Genomic DNA, 26,284 nt, shown 5'->3' with positions numbered 1-26,284 from the left:
ACTGAGTCCTTAGCATCTGAATCAGGTATGATCATGTGGATAGACAAATTATATGTATAAGAAACAGTTTGTTAAAATATCATCATTATGTTCAGAAAGAGTTCATATGTTTTAACATCAAATATCAATTAATATATCAAAGTTTAACTGGAGACAGAACAAAGTTCACTTATGTTACAAAATTGGCAATAATCAAGTAAACTAATCTTAGGCTCTAAATTAAAAGGAAAATGGAATTAGCTCATTCATTTAAAGTTATGTTTTTTTCTTGTTCTCTTATTCATCAGGAAGTTATTTTGAAATGAAAATTGGAAGATGAAGAGTTTTAAGTGTGTAATGATTGAATTCCTTGAATATACAGGGAAAAAATGATCTTCCTTAAAGAAGGGGTTGATCTAGTTCCCATGTTGATATAATAGCACTTTAGTACAGTAAATATTAAATAGACATAGTCTTATACTTTCCAAGTTCAATTTTCTGTTTATTTTACAGGTGAAAAAATTTCCTTGTATTTCCCCCATTGTATGATGTTTACAGACCCAAGAACAATTCTAATCTTCTGTATCCAGTATCAAGAGTAAATTCTACTGGCAGCTTATTCTGTTCATGAAAATGTGACTTTCTGGTTACTGACATTACTGAATGTTATCTACTCACACCTGAAGATATGGAACTAGGAATTGCAGATAAGAGAGGACTTGTGGCCATTATCTTTCTGGGTTAGTGTTACCTCACTCATCATAATATTTTATAGTTTTATCCATTTACTTGCAAATTATAAATATACTCTTTCTTATCCATTATTTTGTTAAGGAGAAGTATAATGTAGGAAGGGTGAGAGAGAGCCTTAGAAATGGGAGGAGCAGGATATACAAGATATAAATGGGAAAATGGGGAGTCACGCATAAAATGAAGTTGCTAATCCAAAATAATCCTTTAAGATTCCCCAGTTGACCAAGATAGCATGCTTATTTTCAAGGTAGAAGTTTGTTCTATGTGATTGTTATCTACATCATATCATTTTGACATTAAACACATGGGTTTTTCTTAGACATTATTAGGAAATTGTCACGAAAATCAAGCTGATATAATTAATTACTTTATATTGTATCTTGATTAGTATTTAAAAAGAAAAGAAAGACAATGAAGTTCAGCTATAGAAGGAGGGGTCTTTGGTGTAAGAAAACAAGAACAGAAACTGTAGTTACCAGAGAAAGTTAACCTCTGAAGCCAGTGAAGTTTTCAAACTGAAAATTTGCACTGAAGTTCGAGTTCAGTGTTGATTAGGGAGCTCATGCTGGTTGGTGTGATGACTGTTCTTGGTTGCCAACTTGAATACATCTGAAATTAGCCAAAACCCAAGCTGCTGAATACACCTGTGAGGGATTTTTCATGATTGAATCATTTGAACTGGGAAGGTCTACCCTAAATCCAACTCTTTCGAGATGGGAAGATCCACCTTAAAGTGGGCCACACCTTTTGGTGATAGCTTATATAAAGGACGTGGGAGAATGAAGCTTTGACTTTTTGTCTGCTTCTTGTACTCTTTCCCCCAGGCAAGTTCATTCTGAAAGAGTCTGATCCTTCAAGATACAAATGTACATTGAAGACCAAAGAAAATATCAAGTCTCATGGACTGAACTGTTGGAACCTTGGACTTGCACTGGGAAATAGCCATTTTTGGAATAGTTGAACCACAGTTTGTAAATTACTCTAATAAATCTCATTTGTACACACATGCACACACACACACACACACACACACACACACACACACACACACACTCATTCTATCAGTTCTATTTCTCTAAAGAAGCTTGAGTAATACAGGAGGGCCTTTTTATTGGAGAGAGGCTAGCCCTTTAATTGGGGAGGGGATTAGGGATGTCAATAAAGGTGAGTGAAAGAGGTTTTTTATAATGCTTATGTAATCATACTATTTTATATTTACCTAAGATTATATATAAATCATATAAGTATATTCTTACACAAAACACATAGCTTAGATGAAATTATGCCACTTGGACTAACAATGGTACCTCCAAGAGTCATAAATCATCTAACAAAAATTCCAGCACTAGGCATGCAAAACCTCTTTTTGAGTTATTTTTCAGGGGAATTGAAGAGACTCCCCAACCAATAATTGTAGATTATTGATGTTAACCTTGGTTGTCTTTCAGATGTTGGAAATAAGTCTCTATTGATGAAGACAACACATACTTCAAGAAATAGGACACAGATTATTCCAGCTATATCTTATGTGAAAGTCCCATTCCTAAGGACTAACTTTCAAGCTGCCAAAGGAGAAAAGCTGTAAATGGTACTACCGAGTTGTGACATCTATGAACCAAAACAATTTCCAGCATGACAAGAAACCCTTACAGATGCAATAATGTCAATTATACTTTGGTAGTAACAAAAGGGTCTCTAATTGCCTCAATAGGAAAGCATAAATAGTACTGGAAACCTAGACAAACACCTAGAGTATTGAGCTCATGGGTCTTAGAGAATCTTCTACCAGCTTATTACTAGACCAATAAAATCCCCAATTGCATTATAAATATTTATCCTCATACTCACATAAATATTTATAATTATAAATATTTATCCTCACACTCTCTTAACCCCTTCAAAATGTTTCTCACTGTATCTGACAGAGACCATTACAAAAACCACAACTGGTCATAATTAGGAAATAATTGATTATGGAGTGACTGTTCCCAGTGGATACATCTACAGTACAGTTCTGGCACCTTAGTCCCAGAGAACGTTGTGGAATTGGGGGAAGAATTATCTGAAGAGCCAAAGGACTAGTGAGTTGCTGAGATAGTCTCCTAAAAATATCAAGTCAACTACACACATAATACCTCAACAACATGACTGACTCAACAAGACCTGAACAATGAACACACCAATAGCAATCCTAACATGGAAGGAGGAAATCTCACAGAGCTTCCCCACCCCTAAACAAGGGACTACTACTTCATTATGTTTCATATATTAATTTTTATGTATTGATTTTTGTGCTCAATTCCTTACGCTTTCGAGTAACCCAAGTTTCAACTGGATCAATTTTAATACAAAAAACATTTTAATTCTAATTTTTACACCCACATTTTTCCAAAAATATACAGCTTAGTATTTAAGTACAACGATCTTCCTTTCATATTTAAAACAGGACAAATTCAATAGGGAGTTAAAAAATGTAAATAGTTAAAGGTCTTTTGGACATAAATTATAATAAGAACATTTTATTCAATACTCTTGAGTATCAAGTGATATTTAAATTTTACCAGTACATCAGAGGAGACAAAACCTCAATTATCTGTTAAATATATTTAACATCACTTAATATATCATCATTAGGATAGAAAAAAAATGTATTTTCACTTTAAATAAAATTGATGCATGATTTTGTTGATCAATATAGTATGTTCAGTTAATAAATAAACTAATGCTATTCAATGTTGTACTTAAGCATTAAAGCTAGTATAGAAAAATTCTCAACTGGTAAATAACTGGCACTGTATGAATGCCATTTCAGTATTATAATGTGAAATATAAATATAGTAGCAGGCATTTTCTAAAACCCTTCCAATACATCTTTCCCTCAGTTATACCAACATTTTGATCAGAGTTTCATGTATGTTGTATTTCTGAGTAATGTTCCCTCTGTGTTGATGAGATGATAGAGTCAATTCCCCCTGAACCTAAGTCTAGTATACTCCTATTTCCTGGACGATAATATTTAATTGCAAAGACTTTTAGGTTCTTGCCTGTGTTTTCATTTCACATTAGTGCCTCTTGCTTAAAGCTTGCTTTGATTGTAACATAGAGAAATGAATTATGTACATCCTTTGTAATATGCAGAGAGTATAGTATAGAACATTGTGATCCAGAATCTGATTATATGTACTTTTGTATGTACATAGAATTCTGATCTGTCACCAGGCCTAGAAAACTAGATTCCTTGGTTGAATTTGCAGAGCCTGACGGTCATCAGGTGTCTCTCTTGTTTCAGTTATGTTCCTCTGCATCATTCCTCTTAACTTGCTTGTATGGTGAAAACAGTCTCAGGAAGATCTGCACAGCAAAAATAACATACTCCTGCAACGAGATTTCACGAGAAATTGACTAAACAATAATGAAGGTAAGCATTAAATTGAAGGTTGTTAATTTTATGTTTATAGTTTTATATCTAGCATTTATTTATAGCACTACCAAATTTCAATAGACTTAAATTTGATACAGTATGTATTCTGAATTGAATATTTGAACTATTATTAAGTAGTGTTTTTATATCAAACTATTAATGAATGTTGATCTACATTGTGTGAAGTTGTTAGAAATTTGGGGGCATTTATAAAATGGAATCTAAATATTATTTCCTTTTACTTATAAATAAAAATATATTTAAAACTAATGAACTAAATGTGATTAATATTCTTTGTATAAACAATTAATACCTGTAAGACTTTTAATCACACAATAGTGGTGATTTTGATATTATTTGTGTTACAATATTTACAGGAATTTAGCATGGTCTGCTGAAATTTAATGACTACAATGACTTTTTACACATATTTTCATAAACTAATTAATAGACAAATCTGCTACTAATGTGATGAGATAATATTTCCTTAGATATTTATAAAAATAGAAATAAGTTTACTGTAGAACTTTTTTATTACAGAGAAAAATATTAGAATATAACCTTTTATTAAATTTTATTACTGACATCGGGCACATGCTAAACAAGAATCATAAGACTGACACCATATATGTCCCTCTATCCAGAATGGAATGGCAATGTAAATCAACTGGGTTGTTCACAAAGCTTGGCTTCAAATTCTAGATTGTAAGTGGCTAGCTGGCTAAAATGCTTTCTATTCCTAGATGTTCTCAAATTCTTAATGGGAAGAGGACAGTGCTTTTTTCAGAAGAATGCCTGAACTAAATCAAAGAATGATTTTGAATATAAACAGATATGAATTCCAAAAGCTACTTTGCTATAGTTTGCAAGACATCAATTCATATATGTATTATATATAATCAATTTATAAATACTAAAACATGCTAATTTAAATTTAAATTTCTCAAGCTTTTGGATGACACTCATACACACCTTTAAGAAATCAGATATATTTTATTCTAAAGAAATCAATAAATCAGTGTGTTAATTTTAATGTAAGACTTTAAAGTACTATTGGTAAAATGCTATGACAGATAACATGAATGAAACATTTCCTATAAAATTATGCTTCTTAATATTATTTGTTTGAAACTTAAAATGTGCCTACTGATGCAATACTAGCACTAATGTTGTGACACCCATAGCTGTAGCCATTACTTCCTGATTGAATTTCAGACCTGCTCCACAAGATAAAAACCATACCTAGCACCATATTGGTCCTAAGAACCTGTGGCTAGCAGGTCATGGGTCCTAGGTGAGAACTTACTATTAATACTCTGCTGAATGGACATAATAGTAAACAGATTTCTAGTGACTTATCTTTATATCCATGTTTTATTGCATCCGTCAAACCTTATCAGAGAAGGTTTTTGTTTTTGTTTTTGTTTTTGCACTGGATGGAGATTAACACAGAGAGCCTCAACCGGTGAAATTGTAGAGACTAAAAGACTATGATGTGTTCAGGTCTAAAATGGACCTCTACAGCACACTCTCTCTGGCCAAAGCTAAGGGGATCGTGGTGGAAAAGGGACAGAAGAATTGTATGAGTTATAGGTGGTGGACAGCTACAAGGAAACTTTTTTATGGACACTACAGGGAAGTTGTGAATAGAGTTGACAGCAACTGAGACAGCAAGACATACAAGACTCAGGCAGACAAAATTCCATCATGGAGAGAAGAATGGGGTCCAATCCTAGGTGAAGAGCTATTGGCAGTTTGTAGTTTCTGGGAGAGGAAGAGTCAGTTTCTTTTAACAGTATGGCCCCTGGTGGATAGATCACCTCTGATATCAAAGAGCAAATGAGTAGCATAAACTGTATTTGATAGGATAAAAAAAAAAAAGGAAGTTCAGGGAAGCTATGAATATGATCGAACTTGTATGAAATTCTTAGAGAACTTACAACAAAGAGGAAGCAAATATTAGTGGTCAGTAAATAAGGAAAAAACTGGAATGAGCAGCAGAAAAGGGTGAATTAACCAAAATTCACTATTGGACTGTATCAAAGAACTAATGAAAATAAAGAAAAAAAAACTAAAAGAGGTGTATAAGATTTATGACTGATTTTTTTTATTATAAAAATCTTTGTAGAGTATTATGAAAATATCATCTCAATGTTTACTTTTTCTCAGCATAGTATTAAAAAAATAAAAGAAATTAGGCATTTTGATGTAATCTTTCACATTAACTTGTCAGAGTTAAGTACATTTTCTGTTAAAGTCAATTGATATTGCAAATCAGTTAGTTTAGGAGAAACATCTTAATTATAGTAGAATTTTCAACTTATTAATATAAAAATTATAGCCATTTATTTAGAAAATCATTAATACTTCCTAGCATGATGTTTTTGAAAGTGGTTACATTAGGTTAAAAACCTAAAAATATAAACAAAGTATGTTCTGAACTAAATTATTGACATTAATTGTTAAATTGGTTCATGGAAATTTATCATTATTGCATAAGGTATTAAGAGCATGTATGTGGAAGTGAGGTGAGTTACTTATACTATTTTTCTATATATTTAGAACTTGTGCATTATAAAGATTTATATAAATAAAACTGTCTTCAAAATAATTGAATATGACTAATTATTAATAAGCATTGAAGCACATAACTTCATAATTTTATTATTCAAAATGGCTTTAATATTGCAGTTGGAAGATAAAACCATTCTTTTCACTGTTTTGAAGAGATTATTGTTTGTTAAGTTGTATATAAAATTTTGTAGGCTGTATAAAAAAAAATGTAAGATGACAATTATTATCACATTATTGTAATATAATAGACATTTATAAAAAATTATTTACTCATTGATAAAAACTTAAAATCTGGACAACTTAAGTCAATATCTAAGCATTATCCACAAGTATTAAATTCTAAATGACTAAGTGATTCTAAATTTTGAAGTATAAATTTATTCTTTGTACTGCAGACTTAACTAAATAACATGTAAAATCATTTTGTTGAGATAACCATAAATAGTTAATAAAAATAGTATCAAATAAATGTAAAAACTCTCATATTATCATGGCAATGTAACTTAATGCTATAATAATAGGTCTCCACATCCTTGATGTATATGAATTATTTTTTAAAATATTAAAAATAATAATACTAGCAAAACTGGAGAAATAACACTAAAATTACTTACAAGAGAAAATTGTAGCCAAGGTTTTATGATGTGCGCATGTGTGTATGTGTGCATGCATGTGAGTTTGGTTTGGCTTTTTGAAACAGGATTTCTCTGTGTAGCCCTGGCTGTTTAGAAATTGGCTCTTTAGACCAGACTGGTCTTGAATTCACAGATCTGCTTGTGGATAAGATGTAAGCTGTTTGGTACTAATCCAGTTGCCATGTCTGAGAAGGAGAAGACACAAAGTCCTTAACCAATTAGCTATTTGCAATTGATACTGGGAGAGGGAAAATCAGTATTTTCCAATGGAGCATCACCAGGTAGGTCCATCACAATCCAGGGCAGGCTTCAGGCTCGAGAATTGTTGGCCAACACAGAACAGAATGGACTCGGTTCTTTGGCTGTGCTTTTTTAATTTTTCCTTATTAATTATCTTTTATTTGTTTTGTTCGTCTGTTTTGACTTTGAGTTTTGAGATATTTTTCCCCTGGTGTTTTGTTTGTTTTCTTTCTGAGAGAGATAATAAACTCGTGATTTTTTTAAATATTTTAAGGAAAAACCTGTGGCTAAATAAGTAATAAACAGCTTTTAAAGTTAAGTTTATAATAAAGTTCATAGTTCATTTAAATTATTTTATAATGTTTTATTTTGGTCACTGATTACTGCCTAATATTAAAAAAATAACTAGATATAAAGTATGGATATTAATTTTAGCTAGCTGAAAGATGTTTATGCTAGAATAACTCATTCCAGTGTTCTTACAGAAAGAAAAAAGTGAAATGATAACTGGTCTACGTTAGCATTTCTTTGTTATTTTAAATCACACTTTGCTGATTCAAGGCTATTGAAATCCCATTGAGGCTGCTCAGCTAACTGTTTCTACTAATAGCTCCCATTACATTATCCAGGTTAAAGGAGTGATTAAAATATCTCCATGAACACCATAATTTTCATGTAGAAATCTTGCTGAAGTGATACGTCAAAATTCCCTTTTTTTCCCCATAAACTAAGCAGTCTCACACCAAGTATCTCAAAAAATAAGAAAAACGAGTGTTATCTGAGAATCTCACCTTTACATTCTTCAAATTACCATCATAAGAACAGAGCTACAGATAAAACTTTAAAAAAATAATCACAGAAGAGAATACTTTTTTTAGCTTTTAAAACTCCATCTTAAATGATTAATATTTTGACCAATAATCTATAGAGACTCTATCAGCTCATGAAGTAAAATCGTCTTAAAGTTAAAGTGTTCCCTTATTTGACAAGACAAAGCAATGTCCTATGTCATACTATGAATTATATAGGAATAATTGTCAGTATCAATTTTCTGGCAATGGTAATAAAGAACTATCATTCATTTTATTGCTGGAGAGAATCACTGTTTCTTATTCATACCAACACAGTACTTCCATTATTTCTTATAAAAGCCTTGGCAATACTTCAAAATGAGTGTTATTACAAAATATTCTATTTCAGCATGGTAAATATATGGCTTGCTTTTCCATTATCCTCCCAGCACTCTGAAGAGGACTTTACTTTGGTTATGCAGATCTGCTGTCAAGTGAGAAAAACTGACTCACAGACTTTGCCTTCCTCAGAGAATGGAAGGCATTTTCTGGAAGTCTGCTCACACTCATGACTGCATTACCACATGCCAAGAATCTTTACTGACTTCTTGTTTTCACACTAGCACTTGACTATGAAGCTTCCTTGGCTACAGTAACATGTTTAGGAGTCAAAAATATTTGACATATATTAAATATTTGAGAAAAATGAAAAATTCTAAATGCACTCCTTTTTAATTGCCAAATGGTTTTAATCACCACAAGAGTCACAATTAAATCATACTTTGATATTTTTAATGTTAAAAATGATGAGATTGAGTATAATGTTTTCCAGTATGCCCAATCAATTATATATGAGTGCTACAGTACAGTAATGTGACTGAAAGATTCCCTAAAACTTATTACAGCATAATTCTTAAAGGCAAATTTTTTTTAAAAAAAATGCCTAAAATCATTTTGGAAAATTTCCGTAAAACTCTTCATAGTAAGGAATAATTTCATATTATTAATATTGAAATTATTATACCTGATAATTGAGAGTGTTTTATGATTCACTTTTATTTTTACGTATGAAAATATATGTATGTTTTCCTGTGTATGTTTGACATCTCTATGCAGGTGCCCTCAAAAGTCAAAAGAGGGCTTTAATTTTGGTGGAGCTGGAGTCACAGGAGGTTATGAGTACCCAATAATACTGATAGGAATGGGATTATGGTTCTTTAGAAAAACAGCCCTATAATCAAAGTCCATTACTTGTGAATACATGCAAAGAATGTTATAACAGAAAGGGAAAGGATTTTAATTTTTCTGCAATTTTATATGGAATGGTATAAGATAAAATGCAAATAAAATTAGGAAATCATTGAATTATGAATATAAGCTATCAGAATTGTAAAATCTCTCACATTAAGTTCTCAAGTTTACTTTGGAAACAATACAAAAATAATATAAAGATTGTAATGCGCCAATACATTGATCTAAATATTTATTAAATTAACAATTAGGAAATTATGTGAAAAATTTTTTGATATTGATAATGAATAACTACCTTTAACACATGATCTGGAATTTAATTTGGTCATCATGTACTTACTCTAGCCACTGTAGTATTTCAAATCATGTGCACTACTCCCTTGAAATTCATTTGTAATAAAATAATTACACTCATTTTGGTCCAGCTTCTATCTAGTTTTGTTCATTTATTTTTTTGTTAATTTGATGGTTTTGGTTTTGGTGTTGTTTATTTTCAGATTTTGAAGCTATCTTAAGTTATTTTAGTGTTACAATTGATATCTCTTTAATTCAAAGAATCATTCCTTTACATTTATGATATTTTTATCTATAATTTCTTTTCATTTTATATTTATTGAATTTTCTATTATAATATCTTTTAGTCAATAATGTAGTAGTATGTACTAATTGTTTTTTGTCAACTGTTCAAAACCTACGCTTATTTACAAATAGGAGATCATAATTGAGAAAATACTTCCATATAATTAGCCTGTAGGCAAGTCTGTGAGGTATTATCTTAATTATTTTGTCGGAAGGCCTAGATTACTATGTTGGTATCATCTCTTGGTTTTAGATCTGGGTTATATAAGAAACCAGGTTGAGCAAAGCACATGTGAGCAATCCAGTAATAATGATTTCTCCTCTTCAGTTCCTGACCTGAGTTTCTGACTTTGTTTGATGATGGACTATAAACAATAAGCTGAAATAAACCCTTTCACTCCCAAGTTGCTTTTGGTCATGGTATTTTACTATTGCAATAGAAACCCTAACTTTTAAGACACAGTATTAAAAATGGATGCAAGAATTACAAATTTTTTTAAAAATAGATCTTTCTTTCTGTAAAAGTTTTTGCATAAAAATTCCATAAGCTTTGGTAATTTTGCTATTTGCATGCAATCAATCTTTTAAGATCAAACTTTGTACACAGAAACTTGGGTGTCTACCTATTCTTTCTCCACTACTGCCCTTCTAGTAGTCATTTTTGAGAGGCAGATAGCTGAAATGTCACATTAATTCCAACCAATCTAGTTCTAGAATTAATTTTCTCTTACTTTTTTGTTGCTCCTGCAGGGATTAGTTAGTTTCAATTGACTGATAGAACAGACTATCAACAGATAAATCTATTTCTCATGCTGTGTGTAAAGCATGAAAAATATATTAATGCAACAGTCATATTTTACATATAGTAAAATATTCATTTTAATTGGTAATTTTATATATTCATTGCACAATTTTGACTATTAAGCATTGTTATGAATGAAGGGATACTGTGACAAAAAAAAAAAAAAAAAACAGAATAAGATTCTGTGGAGTTCTCAGCCCTAAATGTGACATTTGTGTTGTGGTATATTACTTTAACTATTTAAATATATGTTGTATTTGTTTATGTTGAATTTGTTCAATTATGTAAAGGCATGTTGCTTTTGTTCATGGTGCATTTGTTTAATTATATAAAGATGTGTTGCTGTTTCACCTTACTTGCCTAAGGTATCTGATTGGTCTAATAAAAAACTGAATGGTCAATAGCTAGGTAGCATAGGGAAGGGTAGGCAGGGCTGATAGCAGAAAGGAGAAGTAGGAGGAATCTAGGCTCTGGAGAAGAGAGAATGAGGCAGAGAGAGAGGGAAACACCCAAGCCCTTCAGCCAGGCAGCCACCAGACAAACAGACACAGAGTAGGACATACAGAATGAAAGAAAAGTGAAAAGTACTGAGACAAAATGTAGATGAAGAGAAATAGGTTATGTTATAAGTGAGACAAGCATAAGGCCGAGCATTCACAACTAATAATAAATCCTTGTGTCATTATTTGGGAGCTGGTTGGTGGCCCAAAAGAAAGCCTGCTGCCTGTTTGTATCACATCCTTTCCTCCCAAGGCACAAAGTTCACCCTCAAATAACAGGTGGAAATACTGTAAGAGCCACAGAGAGTGAATCACTACAGTGAAACAGTGTTTTCAAGTCACAGAGCACAGATGCACACACACATTCACTGAAGCTGCAATTGCATGCATAGGATTTTATGCAAGATAAAGCCATATAAAATCTCTGCATGGACAGGCAAAACAGTCATAAAGCCCTATTCCTAAATGAAGATCTATTGAAAAGAGATGACTGCTAAGAAAGGGAAAGCCAAAGTTTCATGGATGCAGACTTTTAGCATCTATCCATGTTCCAGTACACAGTCTTACATGCTTGTGCATATAGAACCACCAAATGGACTCAATGGGTTTTAAAGAATACATGAGTATCTTAGAGTTAGCTCATTGCTGCTTACTCTTGTAGAGGACACAGGTTCAATTATTCGAACCCACCTGGCAGTTCACAACCATCTATTACTCCAGGTTCAGGAGATCCAGACACCACCTTCTGGCCTTAGTATGAGACATACAAGTGGTGCACAGACATGCATGCAGACAATAAACTCATAGACATACAAACAAACAAAAAAACAAACAGAACATGTGCAAATGGGATTGAATAGTGGTGGGGAGGGTAAAAGATGGGCTAGACTTGATCAAAACACATTATTTGCAGGTATGAAATTGCTGGGGGATGTCTTTCTGTATGTTGTGAATATATGTTGCTGTGACTGGCTGACAAATAAAGCTGCATTGGCCTATAGCAAGGCAGCTTAGATGCAGGTGGAAATCCAAGCAGATATAGGGAGAGAAGAAAGGAGAGGAGGAGGAGATGCCAGCTGTTACTGAAGGAGAAGCAAGATACCAGCAGACTGGTAAAGCCACAGTCAAGTGGCAAAACATAGACTAATAGAAATGGGTTAAGTTATAAGAGCTAGTTAGCAAGAAGCCTGCCATAGGCCATACAATTGTTAATTAATAGTAAGGCTCTGAATGATTATTTAAGTGGCAGGGCCAGGTGGGACCAGAGGAATGTGGGATCACTGGGCCACGTGGGACCACGAGGGACCTGAGAAAGCTTACAGCTACATGAAATTCTCAAACACTGAAAAAGAAAGTTTTTGCTCTCGTGAATAATAGATTCCATTGACAAGAGATGACCAAGAAACAAAGAAACATGTGGCATGGATTTTGTGATGATATTTGCTATGAAGAAAGGCATATTAAGAAAAGAATTTGGAAGTTAGGAAGTATAATGGTCTATATGCAATTATCAAACAGGATCAACTATGATCAACTGATCTAATTGAAAGACATGAATAAAGTCTGAAAATATGCTATGAGGATATTTCAAGGGAGAAGTGCCACATTCAGGAAAAGAACAAAGGCCATGATCTCAAAGTAAGGTCACGGTTATACTAAGTGTATGAGATAACTAGTTCAGATAAAGGGTTGGAAAACAGAAAAGAAAAGAACAAATGAGACCATAAAAAATTGGATCAAATAGTTTGAGCCTAATATTAATCAGCTACAAATTAGGTACTTATGCAAAGAGATTTAAAAAGATTTTGCAAGTTTCAGCAACATGCAATGTAGTCTATCTTAATTAATAAGCAGGTCTATGTGGTAGCTCTGCAGAGAATTACTTGATCTTTATCAACTATATATTGGGCAATACTTCAGCACAGAAGATTAAAGATAAGTAAAGCTTGATATATTCTTGTCATTCACCATTTTTTTCTCATTTTGTAGATCATTTTCTCATATAAGTTGTCTTTTCTTCTATGGATTCCTCTTTTTGGCTCTAAATATTTCTTCAATTGAAAGGTTACCTATAGGAATTTAACTCTTCTGCATATCCCTTTACCTTCTAGATTTTCATGCCAGTTTTCCAGATTGGATAATATGGATGGGTACTTTTTCTGCTCAAGTAATATCAAAAGTCATACCATGGTTTGTAGCTTGAGAAGTCTCCAATTGGATCATCTCATCATTTGCTTCCATCATTCTTGGCTTAAACTACTAATTCCATACTTCTTTGAAAATGCTTTGTCTCCTTATGTTTTTAATGGATTTTGACAGTTTACAAAAAATACAGAAAAATGAGACCAGTGTGAAGACATCTCCCAGTTTCTATTCTATTAAAGAATACCCTAAACTGCAGTAGCCAAGTGAAAAATGACAATGATCAGGGTCATTTTCACAGGGAAAAGCTATCTCTAAATTAAAGCCCAGCAGTTTTATAGCTTTCAGCCCCATTCAATAAACTAGAAGACAGAACGAAAGTGTAAGTGGAAAGAATAAAATGTCTCATGGCAGTTGTGTTAGTCAGGATTCTCTAGAGTAACAGAGCAGAACTTATAGAATGCATCTGTTTCTATCTCTAGCTATCTCTCTATCTATCTATCTATCTGCATGTATATTTGTGTATGTATGACTATATATAAAAACATAATATATATTTTATCTTATATAAAGGTAATTTATTAGAATGACTTAAAGGCCGTGATCCAGCTAATCCCACAATGGTTTCCTATTGACTGAAGTTCTAAGAATTTAGTAGTTGTTCAGTCCATGAGGCTGGATGTCTCAGCTGGTCTTCAGTAGATCTGGAATCCTGAAGAAGTAGGCTCTAATGCCAGTGAATGAATGGACTTGCTAGTGAGTGAGAGCAAGCAAGCCAGGAGCAAAACTTCCTTCTCCCGCAAAAGGTTTGGACCAGGAGCCATTTCCCAGCAGTGGATGGGTCCTGCAGAGGATGTAAGGAGTCAGTGGGAGAAGGAAGTGAGCCAGGCCATGGTGGTCAGGAGAATCTTTCAGCCTGACTGACTAGAGTGTTTCTTTATTTATGCAGAATTTAGTTAGCAGTGATATATTCATGGTGTTTCAAAACATAGATCATATCATTTTTGTTTTTGGACATGTGTTTCACTTCCTTTTGCTCATCTTTTAGTCATCATTAATAAACTATGACAGAACAGAGTTATCATTTCCAATCATTTTCCCTCATTTTGACATCATTAATAAACAGAGTTATCATTCTTACTCATTAACCCCACAACCCAATTTTTGAGAATCTAGAGGCATATGACAGCCTGTGCTCAGGCTGGTTGCTTTGGTTGCTTCAAGGACATTAGACCAAAACAAAATCTTCCACCACCCTGGGCATTTTGCCATGTCTCAAGCAATGTATTATTAACTCTTAGTGGTCAGAGTGCCCAGGAAAAATCCTCAGGCTAAAGCTACTGCGGTTATTATTTAAATTCTGGCATAATACAATGTTTGCATTTATATCTTTATAGAATTTGTCTATATGTCTAATCCTGGCATTCTATTGTTCCTTGGTCATATAACATTATAGTGGCTCTTCATGAGCTAACTTCTAAGAGAGGGAGGTCCTGACACCTCATACTTTTATCACCTTTCCACTCCACACTTTGCTTTTCAATTTGTCTTTGTGTAGGGCAGTTGTATGCCACGTAATTGTCTGTGTACACTGAGAAGAGCCTTGTAATCTCAACTGCAGACAATTCCTCTAGCCCACTGAATCTTGTTGACCTTTTTAATTTTACTTTGTTTTGAATATCTTGTTCCAGTGTAAGTACAGGGACAGATGTTTCAAGAATGTCTAATAGCCTCATGAAGAGACCTCTGGCTTCTTCTTTATGTGTCACAACCTCCAAGGCATAAGGAAGACCTCAAGTAGATAAGGATATCTCCCTCAAAGTGGGGGGGGGGGGATAGTATGTTCAGGACTTTCCTGGGTAAGCTTAGATGCAGCATTCCTGGGAGAAGGCATAAATGATTCATAAGGAATTTTTCATCAATCCAACATCCTCAAGTTGTACAAATATTAAAAATGTCCCATGTATGTAACAAGTGGAGATGAAAACCAAAGGTGGCATGGCAGCCATCATGTGGCTCAGCTTTGCTGGACCTTTCTCAAGCAGCTATGCTGGCTTTATGACTTCTGCCATTCCATTCAGATATGGCTGTGCCAAGATTAGATCTGGGTTAAAGATCTGGATTAATGGTGGGTTTTCCAACCTCAAAATCCAGATTAGAAGTAGACCTTCCTACTTCAAATTAAGCAAAAATCCTTCATAAGTATAATCCCCCATTTTGGGGTTTTAGATAATTCCAGAGGTATTCAAGTTGACAACCAAGACTGGCTATCACAGCAGCTGTTTTCAAGATAAATCTAGTAAAAAAAAAAATCGGATGCTTATTATGCATATCTGCTGTGTTAATTCAAAAACTCTCGTAGAGCAGGCTGTGGCTGAGCCCTGACAATATCTCAATAATGTGGAAATGAGCTTGGAGTCAATACACCAGATGAACCTTTTTACATGAACACTCACAGAAGTCACTGCTTTTTAATTTTTAGTTTTTAAACCCATGCCATGTATCACCTTGCACATTATGTAACTAACATTTTCTTTCTTGTGCTACTTAAATGAAAGATTCCTGTTTATTTCAAATTATTGATTCAGTCACCCTTAAAAAAGTGAAATAAGAAAGAAATGAGGATTAATTTTATCTGGTCATAATAAATTTACTTTCTTTTACTGCCTTTGAAAGAAAGTTACCTAGTCAGTTTTTAAAGGATTAAGTCTTCCTTTGTACTACTCTACTAAAGATTTCTAAACACTCCATTCTAGTTATTATAGGTTATGCACATTTTCTGAAAGTTCATTGAAATGGCACCTATGCACCACAACAATGACCACCATGACACACTACCCCTAATTGCCCAAGAGTGATTCATATACTTTGGTGGTAATTAATAGTTCTCTAGTTGTCTTTAAGGCCTTCTCAACAAGAGGGAAATCATTTCTTACTGAAAACCTACTCTATCCCAGTCTAGTGAAGTCGTAGATATAGGAGGAGAAACTACAACCAGCGTATTTCTTAACTTCATTCAAGCATTTAGATCTGGTCTCACAGCGTATTTCTTAACTTCATTCAAGCATTTATATCTGGTCTCACAGAGAAGTATATTTTTCATACCTCATCAATGAAGTTCTCTTTGCAACAGACTGAGACCCTTAGAGTAAACCACAAATTATCAAACTGCACAACTGTGGAATTCAGTCCAAAATGATACATCTACAACACAAGTCCCATAATTATGGCTCAGGGACAGAAAGACTAACTTGTAGAGGAACAAGAAGTTTGCTCAGAGATTGTATTTCTTGAACTGTCAGAAGGTATACCCATGAAGCCTCATCAACATGGCTGCTTAAACATAACCAGAATAATGACAACACCTATGGACGTGTTAATATGTATTGGGGAATGGTCACCAGAACTCTATCCTAGAGAAGGAACTAAAGGCAACTAAGGAATGGAGAGATGGAAGAAATAGTCTTCCCTAGGGAAGAGAACACCTGATTATCCAATGCCAAATGGCCAGTGCTGAGAACATATACATACAAGTAATATTATTTGAAATCAAAAGGTCGTATTGAGTGTGTGTATGTGTGTGTGTGTGTGTGTGTGTGTGTGTGTGTGTGTGTGTGTGTGTGTGTGTATGCATGTGTGCACATATATGGCATAATAATTAAAGAAAAACAGACTGTGAATTTGAATGACAACAAAGTTGGGGAATATAAGAAAGAGGTTGGAAGGAGAAAAATAAGGTAGAACATGATATACCATATTATTATCTTAAAAATTACAATTAAAAAACACAAAGGAATAAATGTAACTCAATAGGTTAGAGATATGTCTCAGTGGTCAATAGTAATTATTGCTTTTACACATGTCTTGAGTTCTATTCACAGCCCCATGTCCTGGGACTCACAACTAACTATAACTCTAGCTCCAGAGAGAATCTAAAACATTCAGCTTCTGAGCACCTCCCACTCTTGTGTACTTACACACTAGCACACACACAATTTAATATAATAAAATAAAACTTTCAAAACATAATTCAAATATCCTGTTTTTAATGCTAATTTTCAAAATATTTACTTGTATCCATTAGATGATACATTGCTATTGATATTTCTCAGTTATATTTGACTACATATTACATGAGTGAGTCTCTTTTATAAAAATATAAACATCTTATATTTTCCAATTTGATTTTCTTATTAGGACACAGGCTAGCCTAAATCAAATGTTCCGAATAAGTAATAAGCAATTTGTCATCAATTCTAAGTTTGAAAATTTTGAAGTATTATTTGAATTCCTTCTGCAAAACAGATTCATGATTGAGAACAGTCCATGTTAGGTAAATAACTTGTAGAGAAATACTATGAATGATGTTATTAAATGTGTATTATAACTACCCTTGCTTCAAAATTCTTAAGCCACCAATATTTATAATTCATTTATTATTGTTATTGTATAAAACTAGACTACGGATAAACTCATGATATGGGTATGAAAACAATACTCTTGAATTTATAAACTTTATCGTAAAATACACTTGTAAATAAATAAGAAATATCACAAACCAAAATTAAACAGAACCAAAGTCTATACACCTCAAAGAACTTCTATCCAGTTAGAATAGGCATTCAGAAATAGTAGTTTGTTCATTCTTCTTTTACCTCTAGTGATAAATCCCACCTCTTATTTAGGTTCTTTATAGAAAAGAACATTATTGTGAAGTAATGTTAGGATGTTTATCCAAAGAAGAAATAGGTGAAAGTAAGTTCATAAAGAATGAAATAAACAATCTGTTATTTACTTCTCTTTCCAGATCAAATTCTGTCACAGTTAGGAATGCTCAGAAGCAATGTGGAGTATATACTTGAAAGACTTCCTCTGAAAGATGAATGTCTGAGAGACGTCTTTATGGTCACATCATCATTGGCTGGAGAGTACTTTGGCAGTGCTAACACTTAATATTCTTGGCAAAAAGATGAGCAAGCTCTCAAGCGTTCAAGGCCTCAAATAAGAAAACATTGAATTCTTTGTCAAAAACCAGCTGTTCATAGGTATGCAATATTTTTGTCAGGGTCTTCAATTCGATTCCATTGGTCTACATGTCAGTTTTTATGCCAGTACCAAGCTGTATTTATTACTATAGCTCTATAGTAGAGCTTGAGGTCAGGGATCGTGATGCCTCCAAGGTTGCTCTATTGTGCAGGATTTTTTTAACTATGCTGTTTTTGTTTGTTTGTTTGTTTGTTTTTTGTTTTTCCATATGAAGTTGAGTATTATTCTTTCCAGGTCTGTGAATGATTGCGTTGGGATTTTGATGGGGATTGCATTGAATCTGTAGATTGCTTTTTAAGGTTGCCATTTTTACAAGTTAATCCAACCTACCCATGAGCATGGAAGATCTTTCCATTTTCTGATATCTTCTTTGATTTCTTTCTCCAGAGACTTAATGTTTTTGTCATACAGGTCTTTCACTTGCTTAGTTAGAGTTACCCCAAGGTATTTTATATTATTTGTAGCTATTGTAAGGGCTATGTTTCTTGGATTTCTTTCTCAGCCCGTTTATCATTTGTATATAGGAGGGCTACAAAGTGGGAGATCAATGAAAGAGGTACCATGATAAATGGAGGCATCATGGGAATAGGGAGAAACAGGGTACTAGGGAAGTTCCCAGGAATCCACAAGGATGACCCCACCTTAGACTATTAGCAATAGTCGAGAGGGTGCCTGAATTGGCCTGCTCTGATAATTAGATTCGCGAATACCCTGTCATCATAGAGCCTTCATCCAGTAACTGATAGAAGCAGATGCAGAGATCCACAGCCGGGTGCCAGGCCAAGCTCCAGGAGTCCAATAGATGAGAGAGGAGGGATTCTATGAGGAAGGGACATCGAGAACATGATGGGGAAAGGTACAGAGACGGCCAGGCCAAACTAGTGGAAACTCATGAACTGTGTGCCAATAGCTGTGGAGCCCCCATGGGACTGGACTAAGCCACCTGAATAAGGCGAGACAGTTGTTTAGCTCAAACTATTTAGAACTATTAACTCTCTGTGCCAGTGGGATTGGGATCCATCCATGGTGCATGAGGAGGCTTTCTGGAGCCCAGTGCCTATAGTGGGACACCTTTCACAGCCTTGGTGTGTGTGTGGGGGGGGGGGGCTTGACCTGTCTCAACTGAATGTACCAGGCTCTGCTGACTCCCCATGGGAGACCTTGCCTTGGAGGTGGGAATGGGTGGTGGCTTGGGGAGGGGAGAAGGCTGGGAGGCAGAAGGAGAGAGGAGAGGGAGATCTGTGGTTGGTGTGTAACATTAATAGAAAATTTCTTAATAATAAACAAATGAGTAAAATAAAAAAGAAAACATCTAATAATTTGTTGTAATAATGTAAGATCACAGGACTTATTCATGATAGAGATAGCCAAAATAAAGGACAAATGAAGAAAAAGTAATAAGATAGCAAGCAGTGTTAGTTGCCCACTAAATCTATTTAAGGGAGAAGTTAAATCCCCAATGTCTGATTTACATCTATTTCAAATTGAATAGTACTAAAGTTCCTAATATTACTGTGTGGGCTCTGTAGAATTTTCCTGCTATGATTAATGAATACTTCAGCCTTTAAGAAGCACTGGGTCTTTTAAATTGTCTTCTCATTATAATTCCTTTGGTAGTCCATTGTAGTAGTTCTTGCTGCATTCATGAAATTTATCCCTGATGCTGCTTGTGTTTCACAAACTGTCATTTAATTTTCAACAAATCCCATGGCCAACTGTACTGGTGGCTGACTTATCCTGGGTCATGTCTACCAAAGTTAAAAGTTAATTTGCTTTTCCTATAGAAAAGTGTTGCTTTTCCTCACATACATAACACTTTAAGGCTGTTCTTGAACAACTGTGCACCTTACTTCAAAACAGCAGGGTTTCCCTGATTATTTGTCACTGTAATATCCCAAGCATGTCAAAAATAACTGACGCCTGTTAAGTCTTCTTTAGTGTGAATCAATGAAGGGCTGCTGCATACAGCTATTAGTATAGTACTCCATTTACCTTTCCGGCCCCAGAGTCAATACATGCTGGATAAAACATGAACGTTGTGTGCCAAGGTACAGATGTATTAACTGAAACCTAACTCCTCTGCTGCATCACTGCGATGTTGCTATGACACTGTTTTGAAGACACATGACCCTTCTTTTGGGGAGCAGAATGCTCTTAATGGATATTCTCCTGTAAAACCAGAAAATGAATCACATGTAGGTTCTTACAGTAACTGGCCAAACAACATGCCTCTTAATTTTAGTGGCCATCACTATTGTTGGCAAATCAATAATGTGTCCTCACAACTATACTTAAAATTCATTTATTATCATACTCTCTGACCTGATGTACTACAATACAGATAGAAAAACAGTTTATCCGGAGAACAATATTAAAATATCTTGTTCATTAACCATGTCACCCAGCTATAAAATGGAATTGTACATTATGTTTTACTGTGGGATGGTCTGTATGTCAAATGTGTTGTTGATTGGTCAATAAATAAATCACTGATTGGCCATTGGCTAGGCAGGAAGTATAGGCGGGACAAGGAGGAGAATAGAGCTGGGAAATGGAAGGCTGAGGGGGAGACACTGCCAGCCGCCATCAGGACAAGGAAGATGTAAAGTACCGGTAAGCCACAAGCCACGTGGCAAGGTATAGATTAATAGAAATGGATTAATTTAAGCTGTAAGAACAGTTAGCAAGAAGCCTGCCACGGCCATACAGTTTGTAACCAATATAAGTCTCTGTGTTTACTTGATCGGGTTTGAGCGGCTTGGGACTGGCGGGTGAGAGAGATTTATCCTGACTGTGGGCCAGGCAGGAAAACTCCAGCTACAATGTTTTAAGGATCACTGAAACTTTTAGGATTTCTGCATGACCAAGTTTGTCATTTACCTCATTTCCATTCCTAAGAATGATCTACTGATAAATACTATCACTAACTTCCTAGACTTTGAACTATTGCTACTGTACCTTAAATTATTGAAATTCTATCTTGACAAGGTAAAGGGATAGCAATGGGTAATTATACATTGATTAATGATCTTAACCCTTGCTAAAAGTATTAAGTACAACATGAATTACATATAGCGAGAGAACAGAATGCTGTTTGTAACTTTAGAAGTGTTTTTCCTTTAAGACATTGTGATCATTATACCTCTTTTAAAAACTTATTAAGTATGGAAAAGGAAAACTGGCTACAGAATGACAGGAATTAGGGACACTGAGAAGAACATGGAAGAGTCTCTACGAGGCAACAGGACAGCTCTTGGTCTGAATCTTGATTGTGAAACATCTGACTGTGTTCAGAGACTGCAGTTTCCACAGTATATTTGAAATTGGGTGACAGGTACATGAGGTTTCTCTTGTTGTTTAAAAAATAAGTAACACTGAAAATAAAATTTTTAATTAAAAATTTCCACTGAGCATGGTGGCATATACTTGTAAATCTGGCACATGGGTTGTGGACAGAGCATGATTAGGAGTTCCAAGTTATCCTCAGAGACATATTAAGTTTCAGGCCAGCCTGAGCTACATGAAATCTCTTATCTAAAAATAAAATAGTAATTGTAAATTTGTTCATCACTGAAACGATTAAGAGTTATACCACAGTTCAGGTAATTACAATGGGTATAATTTAAAATCTGCCAATGGAACTAGATATATAACATGCAAAAAGTGTACAAAATGGAGAAAATATGAACCTAGTTGGGGTTTTTCAAGTTATATTATCAAAATAAACTCAAACTTAGTCCACTGTCATATTTTCATGGGAAACCTGACATTCTTATCATTTTGTGTTTTCAGTTGCTCCGTTTTCTTTTGCCTGTAGGTTTAATATAAACTGTTCAAATCTGTTAGTCTCTGTATGATTTTTTGGGTCAGTATAGATTTCATGTTTCATTTGTAGGGATGTAAAAAGCAACATCGCTTTAGTATTTAATTCTTTTCTTGCTCTGTTCTGAACCTGGGGCAAGAAAGACGACATTGTTAATATTCACATGATCTGTATCTGTTCTATTTTAATTCCTAATATTGAAATGTCACTGCTGGCACTTATATAACACTATTTGATCAGTGATGTCTTCCAGGCCTGAATAATACATTCTGTGAAATGTTCTTATGGGTATGGGTGGTCTCCATCATCCATTTTATGTCCAAATGCTATGATCACCCAGGTGAAATGCTTTGATAATTTCTCAAATGCAATCTGCTTTCCAAAGACAGTAGAGGCAATAGAAAATGTATGGAACATATAAATGTCACTTATATATGAAACAAACTAACAAACAAAGGCAAGCTCCAGGATGAGCTTGATTTGGAAAGACCAAGCAGTACAATGTTAAAACCTTCTGTGGATGATAATTCTGTAATCACCTGAATTGTAGTTTGTCTATAGTTCCTGGAGGCCATTATTGTAAATGGTGTTATAAAGTTTATATGTTCATAGATAATTAGAAAGCCTGTCCCATAACTGATTATATCACACTTTAATTTTAATATGCATGAGTATATGCTAGATTTGCATACCCAAACATTACTACATGCTTATTGTTTACTGTTTGACTCAATGCTTTGCTTTTACGACTCGATATTTTGATCATTGTGTTTGGAGGAAGAAACACGAAAAACAAGCCTTCATTTAGAATCTGAAGAAAATAAAAATAATTTCAAATGGTTCAAAAAAGAACCTTATTTGAAAAAAAGATGTGCAATAAATTTTAAGGTACTGAGCTTCACACTTGTGTCTGTAGGGTGGAAGGGCACTCATTCTTTTGTTCATTGCAAATGATTTTGAAGATCTACTCAGTCTGAGACACTTCAGATTAGGTATTGCCCTTGTCAAGTGCTTAAATGCTGAATGATGACTTTTTTCTTTGTATCTTTTCACTTCTTTTTTAGTTATGTCTTATGTCCAAAGTACTGTGGGGTTTGAGAAGCATTCATGTGCTATATGACCTAACGTATGCTCTTCTCACTTCCACTGCAATAAGAATGACAAGATAGAGTAAAGTTCATCCCCAGGTCTAGTTATTGATTTTTTTTTTTTGCCAACAACCCTATTCATTTCAGATATTTCACCCTTAGAATAACTTCCTCCTTAGACAATGATAATTTACAAGAGACCAATATCAATTAGCTTCAACTCAGAAATGAATGATGAATCAGTAAGCACTAAAACATAAAAATAATGTGCACCCTTCTTGAATCTGCAAGCCAAACCAAATAGAGGAGCTTTAACCTTACAGCAGAACCAAACATACACACCTATCTTAATCTCAAAATAGAACTAAAGGGAAGAGCCTACTTGAGTCTTAAAATATGAACCAAATGAAGTGTTTGTTGCATTTTGGGAAGGGGGATGGCAGATTATAGATGAGGTGAACGTAGGGGAGAATAATGGGAACACAAAGGGGCAGAAAGTAGTAGAATGGTGAGGACTGGGAATCAGGACAAGGGAAGGGTTAACCAAAATGAATTGTACATGAAGAGCTACATGGCAAGCTACAATCTTACAAACCAAGTAAAAAGTATACTAAAAAGCAACAATAGATCATGTGTAATGTGAAAGAACAGAGGATATGGGATATGGAGAGCTAATGGTTTAAGTGGAAATAGAAGCAGTGGGAGGATTGAAAGATAGGGGCTAAGTTAGTGAAAATTAAGGGTGTATGAAATATCATTGGTTTGTAAGCTAGCTCATACATTTTAAAAGAGGAGCTTGGGCAGAGATGTAACATATGGGCAAACCATATTACCCCCAGAAGACATAGTTTATTAAGTGAAAACCTCAGTATCAAGCACAGGTTATTTCCGTACAGGTTATTGGCCAGGGAGGGCCCAGGGACACACTAAACAGAACAACAGGCTCTTGCTCTTAGTTACCCATTATAAGTAGAGAGTAAGACCATAATGCTGAGGATACTATATACTCTGGTTTCAGGATATAGATAAATCAGTCTTGAGCTGACCAGAAAACCCTCCCCTGGATGGGTATATTTTATAGTCCTGTGTTAGGCAAGTTACAAGATTTTAAACTGTATCAATGGCCTTTCCATTGCTGGACCACACATGCTATAATAGGGCCTGCCAGGCAAGGTGTGCTCTCAGCACACCAGTAGTAGGACTCTTTATGGGACAACCAACCATTCTCTAAATGGGCTTTGAGACGTACTCCTTGCAGAGAATTAATGTGTGGTACTGTAACATGGTCAAAATCTATGACTATAGATGCCATAGACCCTAGAAGAGCCAATCAATACTTTTCTGAGTGGTCACACTATAAAACTGATTTTTAAATGTTTATACTGGTTTCTACAGATTTGTGCTGATTTAAGCCTTGATCAAGAGCTTCTTATTACAGAAGGTGGAGGGCAATGTGGAGGATCATAACTGTTCAAAAAGCTGACAATATCAGACTGTGAATATTCAGCCATAGGTAGAACTTCTGTATCAACCCCCAAAGCCCTAGCCTCAGGGAACATCATAGAAGAAGAATGGAAAGAATATAAGAGTTGGAAGATGCAGAGGAGTATTATAAGATAAGTATTATAACATAAGATGGCAGTTACAAACCTGAGCCCACAGGAGCTATGGTTACTTGCAAATAACCTTCATGAGATTCAAGAGAGTTAAAAATTCCAGCATAGAAAGGGAAAACTTTCTGCTGCCCTTGCCATAAAGGGCTAAAAGCAACTGATGACAATTTGCTGAGAGAGTCACTTTTTTTAAATTGTCAGCCCTTGGTAGATTGCCTGCTCCTCAGTAGCTGACACCATACACATGAATATATGGGCAGGACTTACTGCACTGAATGAGTTATATAATAAAAATATAAGACGTGGAGTTTGGAAGGAGATAGGAGATCTGTTGGGCGAGGTAGTCAGAGTTGGAAGGAAGAAATAATATACTGATTTGGCCAAGATAAATATATATATATATATATATATATATATATATATATATATATATATATATATATATATATAACATATGGGATGGAGAGGTTGCTCAGTAGTTAGGAGCACATACTTGTCTTCCATGGGACTAGAGTTGAATATCCAGCACCATTATCTGTCTTGTGGCTCACAACTTGCCTGTAACTCTGGTAGAATCTGACACTTCCGGCCTATTCAGGCATCTGCACTTGTGTGCACATATAACCCCCTACACACACAAACAGTAAAAAAAAACATATCTTAAAATCACATATTGCCACCTGTATGAAGTAGTAGTAGGTGGAGGAGGAGGAGAACTATGACAATGATGACAATGATAAATACGACAATAACAACAAGGTCAGCCTGGATAAGCCTTCAAAGCAAGACACAGTAATTTTTAAAAAGTGGATCTAAAGAATAAAATAAGTTAAAAAACTACTATAATATAATTTTATGTGAATGAACAGTTTTCTTGCAGGCTATGTATGTATGGATACCATATACATTCTAGTACCTGTAGAGGCCAGAAAAGGGTATCAGTTCCCATGAAACTGTGGTTATAGACAGGTGCTGGGAACTAGACATGCAAGAGCAGGAAGTACTCTTTACTGTTGAGCCAACTTCCAGTCACTAAAGGAATTTTTA

Source organism: Peromyscus californicus, unplaced genomic scaffold (assembly GCF_007827085.1).
Source record: "Peromyscus californicus insignis strain IS unplaced genomic scaffold, ASM782708v3 Scaffold_21__1_contigs__length_65335640, whole genome shotgun sequence".
NCBI lineage: Eukaryota > Metazoa > Chordata > Mammalia > Rodentia > Cricetidae > Peromyscus > Peromyscus californicus.
This window is presented reverse-complemented; position numbering follows the sequence as displayed.